Source organism: Grus americana, chromosome 12, assembly GCF_028858705.1.
Source record: "Grus americana isolate bGruAme1 chromosome 12, bGruAme1.mat, whole genome shotgun sequence".
In the NCBI taxonomy this organism is placed as follows: Eukaryota; Metazoa; Chordata; class Aves; order Gruiformes; family Gruidae; genus Grus; species Grus americana.
Genome location: NC_072863.1, coordinates 18,604,532 through 18,625,720, shown reverse-complemented (window position 1 = coordinate 18,625,720; position 21,189 = coordinate 18,604,532). Strand labels below are relative to the sequence as shown.

Sequence of the window (21,189 nt, the reverse complement as noted above, 5' to 3'; positions counted from 1 at the left end):
AGAGTAAAGCACTGGTCTGGGAGAGATTTTGTTTAGGTATACATGCTGACCCCAGCCCATTCACTGTGTGCAAGCCAAACTCACAGCCTCAATTACGGCTTCTACCCTTCCTCATGATTGATGTATCTGTGCAAGAAGAGCTACAAAATGGACATAAGTGTTGTTGCATGTCATGAAGCTGATTCCATCACCTTCTGTTTCTTGACAATTCCCAATTTGCTGTTCAAACATTTAGATAATTTGGAAATAAAGAAAGGGAAGATCTTTAAAAAAAGTAAATTCATTTATAGTTGCAGTTTTAAGTACCTAGAAGAAAAAAACCCTGATAAAAATTCTCTGAATCTCATCACAAACAAGCCTTTTCCTCGTATTGTCATTATATTGGGGAAATTGTGAACCATATTTAGGATGTGTTAAAATTAGTATAAATGTACTAAGAATATTTAGAATGAAGGAGAATTCTAAGATCAGAAAAAAAAAAAAAGGGAAAGAAAAAAAGACCTCCTAGACACTGCTAGGATATAGGGCCTTCTGGAATTTGAGGGTTAAATTTTAGTAAAATTTAGATCAAGAAAATAAATTTGAAGATAATATTTCTACCTTCTCCACTCATACATCTACAGGTAGCAATAATAGCAGAGGCAAAGGCGGGTGTCTTTGCAGCAGTACATACAGAGTAATAAATGCAAGAGACAAGCTGTAGGAACAGAAACAGATATGCAAGATGACCTCATTTGCTGAGAGCTTCACAAGAGGCTAAATGCATCAGTCCTGGAAGAATCCACGGTTCTCACAGTGCTTAGAATGTCCTAGAAATTAAGACTGTTTTCTCTTAGTTTGACATTTTCAGAAAGACTTTCCAAAATAAGCAAGTAGCCTGTTATTTTAGCTATTCATCAAACCAGGCTTACATGGCAAGCAGGTGCAGCGTGACTTGGCACAAATAACAGCCACGACGTCAGGTGTGGACACAGCTCCAGGGGTCTGAAGAGAACCACCAGAAACGAAAGCATCCGTTAGTGTAGGGATTTAATTTTGCTCTGACGTACATCAGTCGAGGGTTCATTAACCTTTTCTAGACAGGGTATTTTCCTTCAGTTGTATTTCTTATTACCCTCTTTGACCATCAGCACTTACATAAAGTATTTTTGCTATCTCCCTAGTTTCATGCATTTAGTAAAGGTCTTAGATTTCATAGAATGCATATATATTTGCCAATTTAGAAACAAGCCACGGTTGATTTCACTACATGGAGTTGATATTTTCTCTTCAGAATAAGGAATTCCTTGTATAACATTTACTTTGATCTCTGAGTTTCACAATTGTCTTTTTATGGTTGTTTTTGTAAGCTAGAGTCCGATATTAAGGTCTAAAATACTTTTGGAAAGTAAACAATATTAAAATGAGATTTCATTGACTTATATGATATTTAAAGAGAATTGCAAAATTATTATTTTAAAACATATACTATTATCACAGGAGAAAGTCAGGCTGGCCTCATCACTGAATAAAGGCGGAAGAGCTATTTGAGTTTCACAACTAGTAATTTTTTGCAAGGTATATTCGTATTAACATTTTGTCTGTAAACTTTTCTATAATGGTATAATGGGCATGCTTTCAAAAACAAATTATATCATACTATCATCTTAGAATTCCACCTTCTACCTATTCTGTATGCTACAAGATGAGTTTCATTCCAATGCATGCAGGTCCTGTACAAAAAAAAAAAAAAAAAAAAAAAAAAGATGCGTTTCAGCTGGGAAAAGTATGATTTTAAACATTCCAGGGATACATGTTTGCATGATTTGAATTTATTGATGGTTGAAGGATGGTTGAAGACTTACAGTTTCTCTCAAGAATTTCATATGTACCAAAATTGGAGTCTGAGAGTGATACCCCAGATCAAAGCAAATTACTCAGACTTTCGGCAACATGCCTTCCCTAAAAACCTCACCAGATATAGAGGACCACCAGGAGGAAGGTGCTCAGACAGTTAAGATCATCTTTTCTACCGCTGCCTTAAAGCAGCGTGCGTACAGCTGTGCTGTGGCGAGACATTGTTTTTCAGAATCTGGTGAGAGCTGCGGTTGTGTCCTTTCCCGGTAGACAGTGTGCTTTTTATTGAACAACTAAGGGAACCCACTTGATAGTAGCATGAGTCGAGGCTGTTGGCTGAGAGCACCAAATGATTGCTTTCATAAGTGTGAAGTGATTGGAAATCCTAATGTAATGTTTGCCTTCATTAATTAATGCTATCGTTATAATGCTTTATTTCACGTATTGCAGAGCAGACTTTTCTCAGTGGTTTCTATAATTAAGTTTCCAACAGTCTATAGAAATGCAAGAAATTTCTTTAGAAATAAAAGCTAAGCCTGGGAAGCTCAATAACAGCTGGGTAGTTTTTCTTTAATATTCCTTATGAATATGCCCAAAGTGTAGAGCAGGCCACGTGAGACTTCAATTTCCAGATTATTCTTTTGGAAGGGATGGAAAAGTTGCAAGGCAAGGAAAATAAAACCCAAGATAAAATGTTTTTCTGTCTTTAAATTAAAGTGCAGTTCTGCGATAGAGAAAAGTTAAAATTCGTAAAATTTATTAGTACAGTATTTTACTTAATCAGAACAGCATAGTCGAAGGTGGAAATGTGTATTTTCAGAAATGTTCAGGCATTCTTTAATAAATAAAGTTAATGATATCATTAGTGGCACCTCTCAGCAAAAGTTTTATCTTTTTCCCCCTATAGATAAGCACTCTTCTGGGAGATGAATATTGCTGCAGTCATATTGTGCTTTCAGTTAATGAGATGTGGGTTCAATTTGTTAGAGTTTTATGATAATGAAGCTTATCATTTACTGACAAACTGGCTTGCTTTCAAAACATTCTCTTATTGCTTTGACATTTTTTATTTTCATCAGAAACACTGATGTGCAATTTAGGTGTTGATGGCAACAGATGCGTACCTGCATAGATGGGCAGAAAACCATGAAAAAGGGTGAAAAAATAATCCAAAAGTGAGAAAAGTGTAGCACCGGGATGAAGTACCTGGTCTACTTTGCTGTGCTGTTAAAAGCCAGATACAAATTAGTAAACTCCGTTCCTCCTCACAGATGAAAGTGTCATTAATAGAAAGTCATTAGTTTATTATGTTGATTATGTTCCTCATAGCATGCCACAGATTTCATTTTTGCAAAATTTTTGCAAAATTTGTTACATTTTCCCCATGCAAGGCTTGCTGAATCCCTCAGATGTTATAGTCCTGTCTTATGATATGAACTACTTGCTATTAGATGAGCAAGGGGTAAATTTACATCAGCTAAAAGTTTAAACTGTTATCCAAAATTTCTTTGCTAAATCCTTGAAAATTAATTCAGAACTGGACATAGAGATATATTTCTTCAGCTTCTTGTGTTTTGCTTTTTATTTATTTTGTTTTTAAAGACGACTCCCAAAATTTAACCAGGTGCTGTACGGCTTCTGCAAAATAGTTCGATTTACTGAATCAAATCTGTAGTTGGAACAAGAGCCGCACTTTGACATGTTGCTTTTCACCACTGTAATTCCAGTTTTATATAGTTGGGGTTCACATTCCAGTGCTTGGTAGGAAATGCAAGGTTCCCCTGGCACGTTTGCTGTTATCATTTAGGTATCACTCTTCTAAAACATCTTAACCTTATAATATAAAGTATTGGGGAAAAAAATATGACACTTGAAAGGAAAAGTGCATTCTGATGTTGTATTAGAAAAATTATTCCAAATCAATGTTATAATTATACATGAAATAAGATCATATTCTAAGTGTGGGGGGGTTTTTTAACGCTTATCTAGTCCTAAGAGTAGAGAAGGGGAAAATAGGGCAAACACCCCAGTGTTTCCCAGAATCTGTGTGTGAAGAGTCTGATCAAAACCTCCTAATGACAAGAGAAAGGTTCTCCTACTCTTCTGCTTTCTTCTAAGGCTGGATCTTTAGACCGTCTCTAGATTTTCTACCTTCTAGCTTCTGATAATGTCAGACTGTATCATCCACCAGGTAATCCCAGTAATTGACTTTCCTGTGATAATACTGTTTCTATGTTGGTGTTTTCTACGTTGTGCTCTCAGTTTTTATTATATTCTTTTGGCGGTAACGATAGGGACCGTAGTAAAGGAAAAAGTAAATATTGAGATTCAGAGTTTTTCTAAGTTACGTTTACACAATCACTACTTCAATTTACGTACTTTGTATATCTATTATAAGCAAAGTAAGTGCATGGCGATTTTGAAGCATTCTTCTAATGTTTTATTAATTTAGTTTACAGAAGATTGCCTAAGGTGAAAGTCTGTTGACTAAGACCTTCATTAGCATAATAAAGTAAGCACAGGTTTAAATAGCTGACACAACCACCAAACCCCTCCTTTGTTGAGTTTCTCTATGAGCATACATTGTTCAGGCATGCAAAGGAGTTGAGTTAACGTAAGGGTCTAATGAAACTTTTTACGTGTAATTGCAAACTTTGGGCCCTCTAGGACAAACATCTCCCAATTATCTCATTTTCTGCTTCATCCATTATGCAAGTCTGTCAAAAAATACTCTCTTCCTCCAAGGCAATTGATTAACATTGACCAGTTTTTCCTCAGTTTCTGTTCAAAGTAATGTAGTGAGATTAACACCACAATTATTTGCAGTGGGTTGAGTCTGTCATTTAATTAAAATAAAATAAAGCTGCCCATGAAAAGGAACTTGTTTGCACATATTCGTCCAAGTAGAACAGATTTCTGGGTTTTAATTTATGCAGGAACCATTTTATTCCCCTTCCCAACAAGATAAAATGTTCATTTTCTTGTTAATGTGTCTTATTCATTTCACATGGCTAAAGAGCTGGTGATTTTGTTTAGTAAACTTTGCATGAGGGAGGGAATTTGCTAATGTGACATGGTGGTAAAAGCTTGAAATTGCCCTAAATGTTTGCGATACCAGCCTGCGGTGCCTAATTATTTCTTTAATTACAATGTTTCTAATTATATTCCACGTTTGTGTACATACCAAAAAGGATCAAATAATAAAAAAGACGCGTTCTTTAATTAAAATTTCAATTTCATGTCTGTTATTAAAATGATATTAGCATTTCTAGAGAGAGAGACATTGTATTCAGCTGCCCCAAGCAGCGGTCAGAAAATCTGCACCTTAATTGATGTCTTTTCAAATGTCTGTTAAATATATACATAACAAATAGTACGTAGGGTCCATAGATTAGTAATCCTTGGGGGGATTTAAGACACACTTGGTATGCTTTTCCTGCAAGGACCACAGCATTTTAATCAGTAATTTCCAAGTACAAACACAGATGAACACTGAAAGGCCTGCTATATGGATGAAAATAACTCTTAACGGTCATTTTCTTTTAGTTGACTGTATAACTAATTGATACATTTTTAATTATAACACCTTAGAGCTTCTACAGAACTGCTGCTTTCAAGCAAGGGAAATCTCCAAGGCAAGACTCCGTATTTCTTTGTGTCAAGATGATATAACTTTGCCCCAGGCACAGCCACAGGCTGAAAACACTTTGAATGGATAAAACCCGAGACAGATGGGCATCTATAAATTCATTACCATCACAAGTTTAGACCTGGTTCTTTATTAGGAACTGATGTAAAAAAATACATGAAAATACAATTGTGATGATACCATAGGATTTTAAATATAGGCATGTCGAGTAAGGTGTAACGATTTCTGAAGAGTTCCCGTCATTCTACAGTTAGTAGTTTTACAAACCACATATCTGCAGGGGTGACCCTAACAGACCTCTGGGCTTTAAGGGCGGGGGGAAACAAAAACAGATTTTTTTTTTTTTTTTGGTGTCAAAATCAAGGCTGAATTTGATACACCTGTTCAAATTGGTCTATTGTGTTATGGTGTATTTTCTACAAATCAGTATTTTCAGTATTTAATGTGTAATAAGCATTTAACATTTCTGGTAGTTTGTTAAAAATAATGTAGGGATTCAATAAGCCTAGGTTCTTGTCGGTGAAATAATACAACTGAAGTAAAAAGTACCTCACAGGAAAGAAACCCTGAAGATTTAAATGGTGTATTTGCTTTTAGTTTGTAATTATTTGTATTACGATACCTAGGACTCCCGTGGGTGACCGAGGCCGTGTTATACCAGGCATTTTGAAACAAGTATCGTCACTACCCGACAGATCTGTTATACCTATCAGGTGTATTTGACTTCAGCAACAAAATTGCCTGAAAAATTTCTCACCCCTTTCCCTGAACACTCACCATGTAACCATGCATTTTTTTCCCCCTTTTTATTTTTTTTTTCCCTTTCTGCTCTTGTTTTTAAAGGTTTATTTTTAACTCGGAGCATTTCAGTAGAGTCAGGGGGCAGTGAACTTCAGCTCAGAAGTGAGAGTCAGCGGCCAAAATGGAAACGAGTGGGAGCAGAGTCGATGTGATAAGCTGGCAGAGCTGGCTTAACTACGCCCAAAAAGTGAGTAGGGAAAAGTGGTCTGAGAAGATAAAGTGATTAGAGCAGTCTCTGTTGTACGGAAGGTCGAACTAGTAAAGAATCTAGAAATAGGGTTGTTAACCCCCGCACGCTGGGCTGGTGGACACAGAGAGCTAGACAAGGGGACCAAACAGCCTTTGTCCTCCCCCAGCTTATGAACGTTTTGGTAAGGTATGAAGATTTTTGTATTTGATTGTGTGGTGTGTGCCCTAAATTATTTGAAAGGTACTCTGTTATACTTGCCTCTGCTCCTGATCCAGCAGCTGAGGAAACAGAAAAAATGTTTCAAGGGAGCAGAAGAAAGAGGATAATGGCTTCTCTAATAGAAGAGTGTTCAAAAACTCCCAAAAGTTTCTGGGTGAATGTGAATTCAGTTCCTTGATGCCAACATATAAACTGTAGAACACAGAGTGAACCTTTCCTCATCAAAATTAACAAGATACTATGATGCTAAATGTTTGAATAGCATAATATGCGTAGGTACTGCTGTAGTCAGGTCCTGTGAGCCTGCACCTGGGAGACGTGAGGGTGTGCGCGTTCTGCTGCTGCTGGTTTTACATCTGAATTACAGCCTGGTCTATAATAATAATAATAATAATAATAATGAAGCAACGCTTACACAAGTAGCAATGCAGAAGAAGTACAATTGCAGTTTGCAGAAGTACAATTCTGCATACCCTATTGATAAAGATGGAAGTGCCTGTGGAACTCATTGGAGTTTGATGCACTCTTATAGTCGACACAGAGATGACTCTGCTTATGCTGTTAGGTTTGTTCAGCTTTGATGATTCCCCACATGGTTAAATTATATGATTTTTATAAGAGTTTAAGTGGTTTTCTCAGTGAAGGCAGCCTATCCATCAATGTATTATTTCTTAGATAACCTATTCATCGTGTGAATCAACAGTTCTCAGGATACCACCAGGGTATATTTTTCTTCAGATACAGATTAACATTCATTTAGAACACAGTATCTTACTGATATTTTCCCCAAATGGTTCAAGTTCACCTTAATACATTCTTGTCAATGCTATTCTTGTCGTCCTGTTGGGTTCCCAGATTTCTCAGGGCCCCTGGAAATTGTGACATAACAACAGGTGACATAACAATAGTGAAAGAATACACGTATGTATACGTACAATTCCTTTCTACCTACTTGCTATTAACATTTTAGCATCTGTCTAGTTACTACGATGTTGATGGTTGTTATCAAACTTGTTTACTTAAATATGTTTGATTCTCTCCAGGCTACAAAACTGCACAGCTGCACAGCTCCTCTCCTGCCCCAAGGGTTGCGGTGGCAGATGCAGCTGGTTGACAGGCGTGGTAGTGGAAGAGCAGCTAAAGAGAAGTCATGGGACTTCTCTTCAGGGAACGCGTGAGCTGCCCGTGAAAGCAGACTTAGAAAAAGAAGGAATGACTCTGTCTCTATTTAGCCACCAGTCAGTCTTTATGGGTAATGGATAACATACTTTGGGAGAATGACCTCCCTATTTAGGGAGGTACTTGAGGATGGGGAAAAGTGGGGACCATTAATTTTAGCTATGCAGTCAAGGATTCCATGTCTCTCCCCTCTCTCATGGCCCAATGGCAGGTAGATATAGTGTATTAACAGTTCATTTTGAAACTTGAGAGAAAAAAAAAAAATCTTTATTCTAAGACAATTTTGAAAGATTGTCTAAGAGGAAAGTTTAATTTTCTTTTTCTTTTTTTTTTTTATGTGAATGTAGGTCTTGAATGCTCAGTTTAAGTAGCTAGTTCTGAAAGTGTACCCTGTAATACCCATAATATTCAGAGGAAGGCAGAAGCCCAGTTATTCATTAAAATGACAGAAATAGATCTCTCCTCGAATGCTTATTCTCAGTTATCTACAGTTTCGGCAAAAGTCAGATTGTCAGCAAGATAAATGTGTTACATTGCTTCAAATAATGCTCAGAATGGTTGTGCTAGTTTACTGCAGACTTGTAAATTCAGTACAGGTTGGTGGAAAATTCACTCAAAACAATCACCCCGTTTGAGTGAGAGTATAACAAATCCTGACACGCTTCTTAAATTTCCTTTGACCAAGTACTCTATTACAAACGCCTGATTACTGGATCTAAGGAGTAATCAGTTACCTATTACTGATCACCTTCTCATACAAGTCCTAGATGATAGATTAGTCTGAGTTTTCCGTAGCGTCACGAGAATAACTTGGGCTGTTAAGTTTCTGCCCGAGCTTCATGGCTGCTCTATCGTCTCTAGGTATGCTGGCTGTACTCGCAAGATGGAAAAGATGCTAAAAGCAAATTCTGTTTGCAGTCTGAAAAGAAATAAGATGATTTTGCAAGGTGGTACGCTTTAAAGACCTAACAGCTTTGCAGCTGGTTTGTTTTGGAGTAAATTTTAAGGATGATGAAGTTTGGCATCAGTGGGGTTTTACAAGAACTGCACACTAGAGGGAAGTAGCATCCAATACAGAACATATCACAAACTTTTGGGGATCTTCCTGGCAGTATGGCAAGTGAACTTTGGATTTTCACAGCTGCTTGAATTCAAAATGGAAGGAAAGTGTAAGTTCTCATGTGACCATATATTCCATATTTTCTTTAGGTGTTAATCTATATGTAATGAATTTTAAGTGGAGTTATGAATGCTATATACTTTATCCACTTATCTGAACGCTCAGAAGATGTTTACTGAATGTAAGGTGACTCTAGAGTCATTCCAGGGCCTCTAGAAGGGGAAGGGAAGGTAGCTGTCCCTCTGTCAGCACTCACAAAACAGCACTTTCCTTAGTCTTCTGTGTTTTTGCGTGCAAGTCTGGCAATTTGAAAGCCCAGTTAAGTGGATACTGAGGACAGAGGACTTTGCTTAACAATTTGGTCCTCCGGGATACGGGACCAAGGAGAGGCAGGGAGAGGGCTGAGGGACAGAGAGGGCTTTGGCGGCACAGAGCGAACCAGGGACTCACAGTTTGAGAAATACTGTACCAGTGATGAGGGAGAGCAGAATATAGCATGCAGAGGAGGCAATACACAGTAGAAAAAGTAAATAAGGTTAGAGAACTGCCCTCTTGATAAGAACAGTTAATCAGTAGGACATTTTCTGGTCTGAAAGCTTCATGTGATTTACCTGAGATAAAAGCCTTGAAGTGTAGCAGCTGAGGAGGATATGCTTGGAGAATTCACAAAGAGGTTGGAGAAACTATTAGTTCGAACCATGACAGGCCTTTTCATCATTTTCCTTCTTGCCATAAGACACATTGAGGTAGTATATACCCTTATGAAACTAATTACTGCAAGCCTAGCAGGCCAGACCTAGATTACCTAGTGAAAACAAATTTTCTGAAGGATCAAAATATTCAGAGAATTCAAAATGCAATTGAGTGATGATGCTTGTCAGTTTTCAATATCAAGTAATGATAAAACCAAGTGGCTGTAACAAATTATTTTGTGTCCAGTTGAATAGATAACGACGACTATCCATCCCAAATGTGCTGGTGTTTAAAGTTTAGTTGCTACGCTAGTAAACTGAATCTGTGTCAATGAAGATGCCAAGCTATTTCTTGATTATGCTGTGTGATAATTCACCTCTGTAGTCACTTTTTTATGAAAGCGACATTAATTGAAAATCATGAATTCAGCTTTTCCAGCATGAAAACCCTAATTCAGTATGAATTTGTGGACCATTATGGCTTTTAATGGAGAGCTATTTTTCTTTTTATGAAGAAGGTGGTCCCACTCATTTTTGATGGCTCTGTGGCCTCTGTGGAAGGGGAAGAGCAAAATCTCACTGCTCCCTAAACACTGTGAAACACCTTTGCAGAAGTCATTGTTAGACTGGGTCATCTTTCAACCTGGCAAAAGAAGATTGGGGGGTTTGGGGTTTTGTGGGGTTGCTTTTTCTTTTCCTTTTTTCTTAGTCTGTTGCCTTTTGCTGCAATGGAAAGTAGTTGGCAACACATGAATATCCAGAATCTTGTGGGTAAAGATGATAGCATTATCGTTGTGTACATCTGAGCCACAGTTCCTTTGAGAAAGAGGTGTTCTCAAAGTCATTGAAGAAGAAGGAATTTGAAATGATGTGTTTCCAGTGAAAGCCTTTTCTCTTAGAGAGTAATTTCAGGCATCAGGCAGTGGGGTTATTAGACTTTTTTCTGCAAGCACATTTTTCTCTGCATTATACTACAGTGGAAACAAAGTGGGGTTTTTTTTAAAAAAAAAAAAAGAAAAAAAGAAAGTATTCTTGCACCATAGCAAGCAAACTGTGGAAACATAAAAGATACTGGAAGTTTGTATCTTCTTGTTTTTGAGACTGCTTAAGGGGAATGGCATTTTGTGTATTATTTTTTTAATGGATCAAACCAGCAAATTCCCTTCAGTACTATTGATTTAAATTTGGTAGCCAAGGGAGACAATCAGAATCAGTAAGTAGAACTTGTTCTTTTGTTTGTTTTTGATGAGTAACTTTAAGGTTGCTTGATACACATGATTATGGATTTTGGCATGTGTAATTTATAATTATAGTGCAACTCTTCACAGTTTGGCATCTTTCAGTTTTCTAGTTTCAGACCTCTGCCTGCAAGCGTTACGCTATGTACCTATTTGCAGAAGGATCGGTGTGTACGTTAAGACAGTTTTTAGACAGCCCAGATAGACACTAGGCTAAACATACATGTGCAGGCCTAAACAAGTGTGCAAAATCAGAGGCAGCGAAGCCTCCCCGTTTTGCCTTCTGAGGCTGGCAGGTCTGCGTGGCTGAGGAGTCAGACATTCTGGCTCCTCTCTGGAGTCATTTCTGATACAGAAAGTGTCTGCTGGAGGAGAGACTGAACAACACGGTGTTTAAAAATGTATAAAATCATAATTTGTTTGGGAAAGCTAATCATTAACAGACATGAATTGCTGTACTAAATGTGGCCCATCTTGCTCAGGATTTGTCTTCTGACGGTGGCTGGGAACAGATACTTTGGAAAGTACAAGGCAAGGCAGGTACATGTGAAAGAATGTTTTCATATCTTCCTCCTCCCCTGAGGTCAGATTTTAAACTGCCCTACGTAGATACCAACTTAACCCTAGGGAATGAGGTTAAATTTTCTTTTCAGAATTCTTTTCTATAATTGTAACTCAGGATATCCTTACGATACACGTACAAAGGTCCAGTCCCAACTGAAATAGGACAGACTCCTATACGCACATCTTTGCACCTATAGTGCCTAGTGGCAGCGAGTTTCATAGTCTAATTGTGCACGGTGAAAGCATTTATTCAGTGATTTCAATTCCACCAACTTTCATTTTCATTAGCTTTCCTTTTACTCTTGCTTTATGATGTGTGTGGAATGGTAATGGCAGATCTATCTTCTCTGTCATTTTTTGAATATGCCCTTTTCATGTCCTTTGTTATTTGTCTCTTTTCCAAGATAAACTGTCGAAGTCTTACAGTCTCTCTTTGTCTGAGAGTTTCTCTATGCTTGTATTATTTTTATTGTCCTTCTTTAGCACGGCATATAGCATTCCAGAGGAGGCTGAATTAGAAAGTATTGCGCATCCTTTTCCACTCATACCTAATGCATCTTAATGTGATAACAGCGTGAACAGAGGCTCTCACCGAGCGTCCTATGGTACAGCAGCCAGGTCCACACCTACAAGGAGTGCAAATAGTTTAAATTCTTTCCTTCCCTCTGCACTTCTTCGTCCATCGCCTATTCACCCAGCGTAGGTAAAATAACCCCAGAATTCTTCACAGCTTTCCCTGAATTGGATCTGTTATTTGCAAATACTGCTGCCTCATTGTTCATCCCCACTGCCATTAATAAATATATCAAACATTGGATTGAATCTGAAACCTTGGGGCATTTTACTGGTCAATACATTATACTTGTCACAAATGATTAGCTTATGAAACTATGATGCTTTTGGATCATTAATCCATTTTAATATTTGCCTTGTTACTGTATTTTATTGACAACAGACAAACGACATTTTTGGTGCTAAGCACATATTTTATTAAATACAGGGAGAAAACTCAAGAACAAAAACTACTTGCTAATTCGTTTTTTTGTTAAATCCTTTTTTACTCGGAGCAATGTTGTTAGTTTCATCACGACAAAATGAATCGTTTTTTACATGCCAAAGCGAGAGCGAAAATTTCACTCAAACATGGCAAACATTCAAAATGAAACCATATTTTATGACCGCACATTAGCACTGCTGCTCCCCTTTCCCTGTAAAATGCTGCTGATGGTATTAGATAACTCTGCCCCAGCGCAAGCTCTGAGCTTAGGTTTTTTTTCCTTTACTCTACTTGGAAGGCTAAGCCCAAACACGAGCCCAGAGGACCCTGATCATGGCCGTTGGAATCTCATGAGCTCTAGCTAGGTTATGGGTCTCTTAAACTAGCAAACAGCCCCACAGCCTAACAATGCCACCTGGTTTTAAGATGAATTCTGCTGAATCCTGAATTCCCCTGAAATTGGCACCTACACGCACCCCTCATTCCTGGCAGATGGAAACCGAGGGCTCTGGCTCTCTCAGTGCACTAAGGCAAAGACACTGTTTGCATACAAACTGTCTTAATATCTTACCATCACTGGAAAGGTTTTGAGGCTTTCTTTCACTTTGAAATTAAACTCCAGCCCTTAGAAGGCATAAGGAATGACAGGTGAGGCCTCATATGTAATGAAGAAAATCCTGCATTTCTCTTCTGAACAGAAGACAGTCTCCCTCCCTGACGGTATCCCTGCATGTCCCCTCAGCAGGGACCTGACGGACTTCCCGTTGCCTTGCCTTACTCCAGTAAAGTTACCTAGCTTATCGTGTTGAAGCACTACTTGTATACACAAGGGTGCTTATTGTCCTAAACTCACTGCTGCTTCCAAGCGTAAATTCCCAACAGCCACAGCTGGAAAGAGAGCAAAAGGAAGTACCAGATGTGAAGTGCTCACAGGCCAGAGGTGCCAGCAAGAGACATGCTATATGAGGGAACCTTGTCTAGCTCTTCCTCTACGGCAGTGAAACTAAGTAAACCTTTATTCGAATCGGAATGCAGCAGATTGGTGTTCCTGGATTACCTTTTCTATGATCAAGAGAAGAGGTGACCTGACAAGGTAAAGAAGAAATGGTTTTAATTCTCTTGATGGACTTCACAATCTCTTTCACAAAGAATGAACAAGCTTAAACCCCCCGATCCCTGGCATGTGGAGTAAACCTAAGGGTCACCTCCTAGGCTTTGGCCCGACTAACGAGGCTGCTTCTGATGCTGAAGCCTGGCTGACGCTGAAGGGCTCCGCTGGCCACATGGGTCTGTGATGCTACCTGACGGGCTTGTTGGGACAGATGTGTCACTGCTAAGGTGTCCTGTGCTTCCCTGCCCTTTGGTTCTGTACTGAAATGCAAAATGCACGTGAATAGAAACTCTTGTCAGCAGTCTCCTTGTCACCTGCTGGATCTTTTGCAAATCAAGTTAAAGAGGAAGGCGTTTAGAAATGTGGTTACTTCACTTAACTGCTCCTTAATGACTGTTTCAAAGATAGCAGTGTCTGAACTCTTGAATATAATTAGTATAAGGTTTCCAAGAGTTGTTTTCCTCTCAGAAGAACTAGAGGAGATGGTTATATGTCTTTATTTTTCTATCTCTAAAATTTCATACTGAGAATTGTACTTAAAATAGCTACGTAGATGATTGTATCCTTTAGACATTACCCAGTATCACTTTCTAACCCATTTGAATTAGGCTTTAATATCCATCCACCTTCCCACCTTATCAGTCACATACCTTTAAAATATTGATTTCTAATGATACCTTTCTGGAGTTTGTCTTTTGCCTTTTGGGGTAGATAAAGTTGGTGCTGCAAAGTCGATTACTACACCTGGCGGCTGCTCATTACCTTTCCCTTTTTAAGGCCAGTGAGTATTCAACACCTGCTTAGTTTCTTTCTCATTAATAAGATAATGATGCATTCTGTTGTGGCTCTCCCACCCCTCAACAAACACTTTTTTGAACTGGATCATCAACTGCAGTGAGCTCATTTCTAAATGAAAATTACTTTCCAGGTGTTGAAATTCATTATCTCACTGCAGTGGAAACAAACATAGAGGTAGCTGGATTATATTTAAACGTAAAACCCAATAAACAGTGGTGTAATTAGACAATTCCATCCCTACCACTGGGAGTCGTAAGGATTTAAGTGTAACCAAGACAGAACCAGGGCAAGAAATTAATAAATACATTAGAAGTGAAAGTAAAATAAAAAGAATGTTGAATGATGTCTAACCTAAGATAAAGGAAGACAATAAAGATTTTAGTGGTGCCAGAAGGATACTGCTTCTATGGGATGTTGTCTTTGAAATCTTTTCTGTCAAAAAATAGTACACGGAGGACTACTTCTAGAACAGGGAAGGTCATTCTGATCTTGCAGAACAAAACAAAGTCAAAGTGTTTAGTCTCAACTATTCTATGTACTTAAGAGGAAATTAACCTAACTTTATCGCTGCTTCTTCGTTTATGAAATATGGATGATAAGGCTTTTGTAAAAGAACTTTACAATACTTGGATGAAAAATATTGTGTTGGGTTTTTTTTTAACAGATACAGCCATTTTAGAGATTATGTTTGCTTATGTTTAGTCAACTACACCAGCAAGTGCATAAAATTATGGGTTAAAAAGTTGATATGCATTAAAAATAAATGGGTAGAAAATGGTCCTAGTTCAGCTATCCCCAGTTTCTATCAAAGTCTATGTGAATTGAAGACATCGCACCTTTCAGAAACTCTTGGTATTAACTAGGATCAGATCCAAAGAGTTGAAATGATAAAAATAACAAGGATTACCTACAGCCTGAGGTGCTCATAAGCAGTAAGTAACATTAATGCCAATACCCCCTTAGGCAGGTGAAAATGGAATTGTAACTGGTGTGATGAGAGTTCTGTATTGCTAATAAATTCATGTCAAGGTGCACTCGTGTCTCTGAGTATCTGATGCAATTTATATGTATATTTATATTTATTAGTGGCTTCAGATACATTTCATCTTTCTCAAAAGCAGACGAAAATTTTAACAAGAGTTTCTTAGAGCAAAAAAGGGTGAATCTTGAAGAAAGTAGATAGAAAGTTATCTCTTGGTAACAGTTTCCAGCGAGTGATTTATTTTACTTTTTTTATACTATGTACATGACATTCAATTTGTGATGTGCCATGTGAGCTGCATGGATATACTGCTATGGCAGTGTTGGATCTTGGATCAGATGGCATTGGAATGCTCCATCGTTGCTTGGTGCTCCACGTTCCTGTTTTAATAACACTGGAGTGACTGGGCCATTTTAATGACAGAGATGGTATAAAGCTGTGCTTCAGTTCCTCCTCCTCTCTCTTTTCTCTCACTCTCATTTTGAATCCCCTCGATAAACTGAATCTGCAGAAGAGGGGACAAGTCAATTCAATGTGTCTGATGAGTGCAGACAGCTCAGCAGTAACACTGGGACATCTTTACGTTCTGCAATTGTGAAGTGTCGGGATCTGGATCAGAAAAACGCTTTTTCTTGACTCATTCTGATGTTCTCTTTCAAAATATGACATGTGAAACTGCAGCTTCTGTTTCTAAAGTTCTACAAGGCAAGAGGAAATATGTAAAAATAGAGGGTAGGTACTTGTGATTTTCGCACTGCTGCACATTTAGGTCCACACAGATGACTTTACAGTGATATCTGTGCAAGTGTATTGCTGGACTGGTTTAAATAAACATAGCTCTGGGAAATCAATACAGCTATCAGTATTTTTATCAGCTGAGAATCTGTTTTCTAAACCAAGTGATAGTAAACTCAGGATTATAGGGCAGCTGTGAATGCGTTGGATTATACAAATATATGCATTAGTACACATAAGTGCACTAAAAGTAGTCAACCTTATAGTTTTTAATATTGCATGTACATTTTGCAGATTTTTTTTTTTATTAAGAAAGACTGCTGCTTTCTGAGTCTGTCCAGGGCACACTGTTTCAGTGTCTTTCGTTAAGTCCTGCTGCACCACTTCTTTGAAGCTTGGACAAAAATGCCAAAAAAATCATCAGGCATAATGATTTTCCATCAGCAAAGCGTGATGGAAAGCAGAGCAAAGCATGATTACAAGCAGAGCGCCCGCAGTCAATGCATTGCATCTTGTATATCAGGAAAAGCGCTTTTTGTCTCTACCACGTTTTCCAAGGAAAAGCCATATTTAAAATTCAGCAACAGCCTCTGCTGAATGCTGTACTAACAGAACTGTCGAGCTGGGTTTAACAGCTGAGCCGGGCTTGTAGAACTTCAGCTCCGCCCAAGCAGGTGCTGTGGGGTTCCCCAAACGTGGGTGCTGCAGAACAGCCTGGCTGGTCGCTCGCACAGCGCCCGCTTGCAACGCAACGCGTCCGGCACGGCCGCCTGAGGAGGGTGATAGGAGTTACGTTGCGTGTCTGAACGCTGACTCCGCCTCGCGTTGTTACTTCGTGCAAGGCGCTATCGCCGCTTCTGCTTTGAGGTGCGCTGCCAAAGCCTGCCCTTCCCTCCTACCGTGAAAGTCGGGAGAGCAAGGATAAGTTCAGAGAACAGTTGACAGCTGCTATTTTAATGTCTTCACTATGACTCTTATCTGCCACCATGACATTCTCATCATGCATTCATCACTTACAGATTTGTAACAGTTCGTAGAAAAGTCTTTGCCGTACGTGAGCATGTGCAGATGTGCACGGGATCCCGAGCTGTACCCAAGAAGCCTGCTGGGAGCAGCGAGTATTCCGTACCTTCTGCTTTCACAGGGGAAAAAATGCCTCCTCATCCTTACCAGGAGCAGTAAGCCGTTATTGCTGTGTTATGGCAGTTGGTGAGATAAGATAATTACGAAGGCATTAACAAAATGCATACAAAATTAGTTGTAGCTCACAGAAGGAAACAGAATTCAGGAAACTAGTCAGGGTATTAATTTGTAGCCAATCCTGTCACGAATGTGGAAAGAGAGAAAATACTAATGAAGTGTGAAAATGTCAAAAAGATGTAAAAAGAAGAAATGGACAACTCGCTTGAACACAGTGCATATGCAAATAATAAATATTCTAGTCTGATATATTCAAATGTCACACAGCTGTAAACCAGTTTTGTTTCTGGGTGCATGAGTGGACAGATGAAATCTGGAAGCAAGTTCTTTGGAAATCACCCACCCCCTCAAAATCTCCAGAACCTATTTATTGTAAAGCTTTCACTTCTATTAAATAAAGGCCATTAAAAAAAAAATCAGTCCAGAAGTCTTTCTGTGAGGTTGCACTGTGTGCATAGAGGATGCTTACCTGCGGGTATAATACTGCCCACACGTTGCGAAGTCACCCAATGAATGGGCCTCGGAACTTGTACCGAATTTTGGCAGGTTAACAGCAATCACACCAGACGCACTCTAACATTAGGAGCCTCTTACTAAGCCAGGAATTTGTGTAAAACCAGGCAGTATTCAATGCAAGCAGAAACCTCTGCTACTTTAAAAGATTTTTTTTTTTTTTTGAATAGCAGAAGTTCTTGGCTTTGTATTTTTAGTAGGCAGGATATTTTGATTTACATTACAAAGGTTAAAATTCTCTAAAGTAGGTGCTTTTTGAACCATCTGAACTACTTTGTTATGAATACGTTTTACATGAATGTAAAACAAATACTCCATTGACTAGGAAACCTGTTTGCTCATTCTAATCCAATGTGAATCTGGTGCCACGTGGGAGTTCTTCATTTCAATTAATTATCATACTTGAGAACCTTCTGTAACTCAGCACGCTCTGCATTCCCAGATCTCAGTAAGAAGAAATTGTCAGGTGCCCAGGAGCTCACAAATATTTTGCTAAATCTTGGAATTTTTACTGAGATGAGATTCGATATAACTGCACAAGAGGAGATTACAATTAATTAGATGGCCGATACCTTATGCCTTTAAGCGTGGTCTTTGGATAGTGTAACGCTTATGTAAACTTTAATTTGCATGATGCGCTGACTTACTACTCCGTGTGATGAACAGAGATGACATCTTGAGATACTTGATGAGATTTTTGGCCTCACCTCTTTGACCTTCCCTTATTTTGCACCATTTCAGTCCTCTTTTAAATATCATACTGTAGAATGCAGCGCTTCAAGTCAGGCATTTGTGCAGCGTGGCGAGGGTTTGAAGCTGCAAGAATTTTGGCAGTACACCCACCTAAGGCTTTTCTGTTTATCGGTCACAGATATCAGACTACGTGTAACGCAGGTACGACTGCACATTTAGACAGTTAAAACGTGTGAATACCTAACTAGCTTCCCAAAGAATGATTTGGGGTGTTATTTACTTTTCATCCCATAGTGAAATACTGTAAACTCAACAGTTCCGTTTGAGGTTATGACTTTCCTTAGTCCATGCTGCTTTAATTTTCGCAGACATTCTTCTTAGATTCTTAGCTTTGTGACTTTTACCATGCAACGTATATTCCTCTACACACGTTCCTCCACGTTCCTAAAAGTTAGATTGACTTCTTGTCAAACATCAAACTGAACTTCAGCATATTCAAAAAGCTTGTTGGTAGCATCTAGTTTGGGCAGTTTCCCATTTAGCTAAAAGTCCATTTCCGTATAAACTTGACATCCCTGAAACTGGGAATAATTGTAATGCAAAAGGAAGGAGTGAATTGAATAGATCAGCTCAGCTTCTGAGTAATAAACTGAGTAATCTCTGCCTGTTTGGTTTGTTTTTTTTTTTACCTGACAAACAAGTTAAATATCTTTAAATGGGCTAGTTTTTAAGTGCATTTGAGAAACTTAACTTGAATTATGTTAGCATGTACTATTTGAATATGTAACATAGATAAATAAAAAATCCATACTGTATAATTAAATCAATAAAGCATGGATGTTTGTGGAAGGCAGAAGGACACTGAGGAAGAGTGTTGAAATATCCTCTGATTAGTGATTTTGGTGATAACTAACAAATTGTCTGAAACATTAAAAAGAAAGACTAACAAAATCAGGGACAGGCGATTTTTATTCTGCTTAGCATACATAGTCTAAGATCTGTTGCACATTCTCTTATTTTTTGGCCAATTCATCTTTTTGTGTCTTACCACTTGACAGTGTTCTCTATTCATGAAATATTCCTACTTATTCACCAGATGGAATAAAAATATGGGAACAACTGTATGGAATAAGAATACAGGAACAACTGTTAGAGTGCTGTATGTCCTGTGGACAGGGAGGGAATGGTACTTGTGGAAATGTTGCGTCATTGTGATGAAGAGCGACACAGACTGAACAGTTTGAGCAAACCGGCATGGATGGCATGTCACCTTACTGCAGCACTCCGATGAAAGCATGTTCATTACACAGTGGTTAATACGGAGCACGCTTTTAAGAAACATGCTTTCTGACCTGCGTTTCAGGACTGATAGTCACGTAGTGGTCAAGTTCTCATGCGACTCAGATGTACGCTCGTACAGGCATGCGGGGTACAACTCTGAGTTACAGCATAAAGCAGTTCCCTTATCTTTACTTGGGGATTGTGTATGCATAATGCAACGTGGTCTTGAAAATGTGTCTAACAACAGCACGTGCCTCATGCCTCAGGACAGAGAAAAAGAAGAGCCTAGTGCTATAATGTGTTGGAAAATAAATCAAATTATTTATAAGGAAGATTGAAGACAAATTATTTTCTCCAGGTTTTTACCATAAATCATTCTGCTGAAACTACTTTGCTCACATACCTTGACTTTAGCTCAGTGATACTGGCACAATTTCTTCTGTCTTTCTAGTCAGCTGCTCTGTAGCGCGCTCTGAATTTTGTTCAGATGAGCCATTTTCAAGTATTGTTTTGAGAGAGATCATAATCTAACAGAAGGGGAAATAAAGGCAGCTGGCTACACTCTTCTTCAAATAACCATGGCCAAAAAAGTCATTAAAGCAAATTAAAAACCAAACATGGTTTTCTCACTTCTTTCCTAAATGCCACAGTTATTCATCTCTGAAAATGGACAAACACAATCTCAGTCAAGCTGTCATTATGAAGAGGAATGGACAAGTTATAATTTGAATGCTAATCAAATTCTTATTTATCAGTCTCAGCTGTGCTGGTTTGGTAGGCATATGCCAACCAATTTAACAAACATTTCTTCTTCCAAAGAGCAAAGTCTATGTTTGCTTGTCTTCTCCATAAGTGGTTTTTAATACGTGCTATTAATGAAAGACAAAATAAAATACAATAAAATGAAAAGATTGGGCTTGCTGAGGGCACATTTTGTGACACAATATTATTGACAGAATGCCTGCGTTACATCTGAACAGGAAAGATTTGATGGTAAAACCAGTCTGTGATGGAGAGGGTTGCAGTTGTTTGATATCTGCCTTAGGTACCTGATGACAGGAAAAGAATGATCACATGGATGAGTAAGACAAAAGTTCAGTAAATTCCTTCAAGATGCATAAAAATGCTTTGAAATCAGAATGTTTCATTGATTTATTTTCTGTAGAAAATACTGTCTGAAGACCTGAAACTGCTGGTCAGTTATTTGATAATATGTCTAGTTTTCTGTCTTGAGATTCCCATGTCTGTCTGGTTCTCCAGGGAAGTTCCTGTAAAACACTTTAATTCCATTTGTTACCTTATGGGAGACCGCTTTGACTTTCTTCAGGTTAGAAGTAGTTGTGATGTGTCATTTGGAAGCGCAACATGTCTTGCAACGTGTAAGCTTGTTA

General features: G+C 38.4%; 1 protein-coding gene across 4 annotated transcripts in view; it reads left to right on the top strand.

Moving 5' to 3' along the window:
* Positions 1-21,189, top strand: part of TENM1 (teneurin transmembrane protein 1) — a 736,058-nt gene that overhangs the window by 86,569 nt on the left and 628,300 nt on the right. The gene's annotated exons all lie outside the window — the stretch shown is intronic.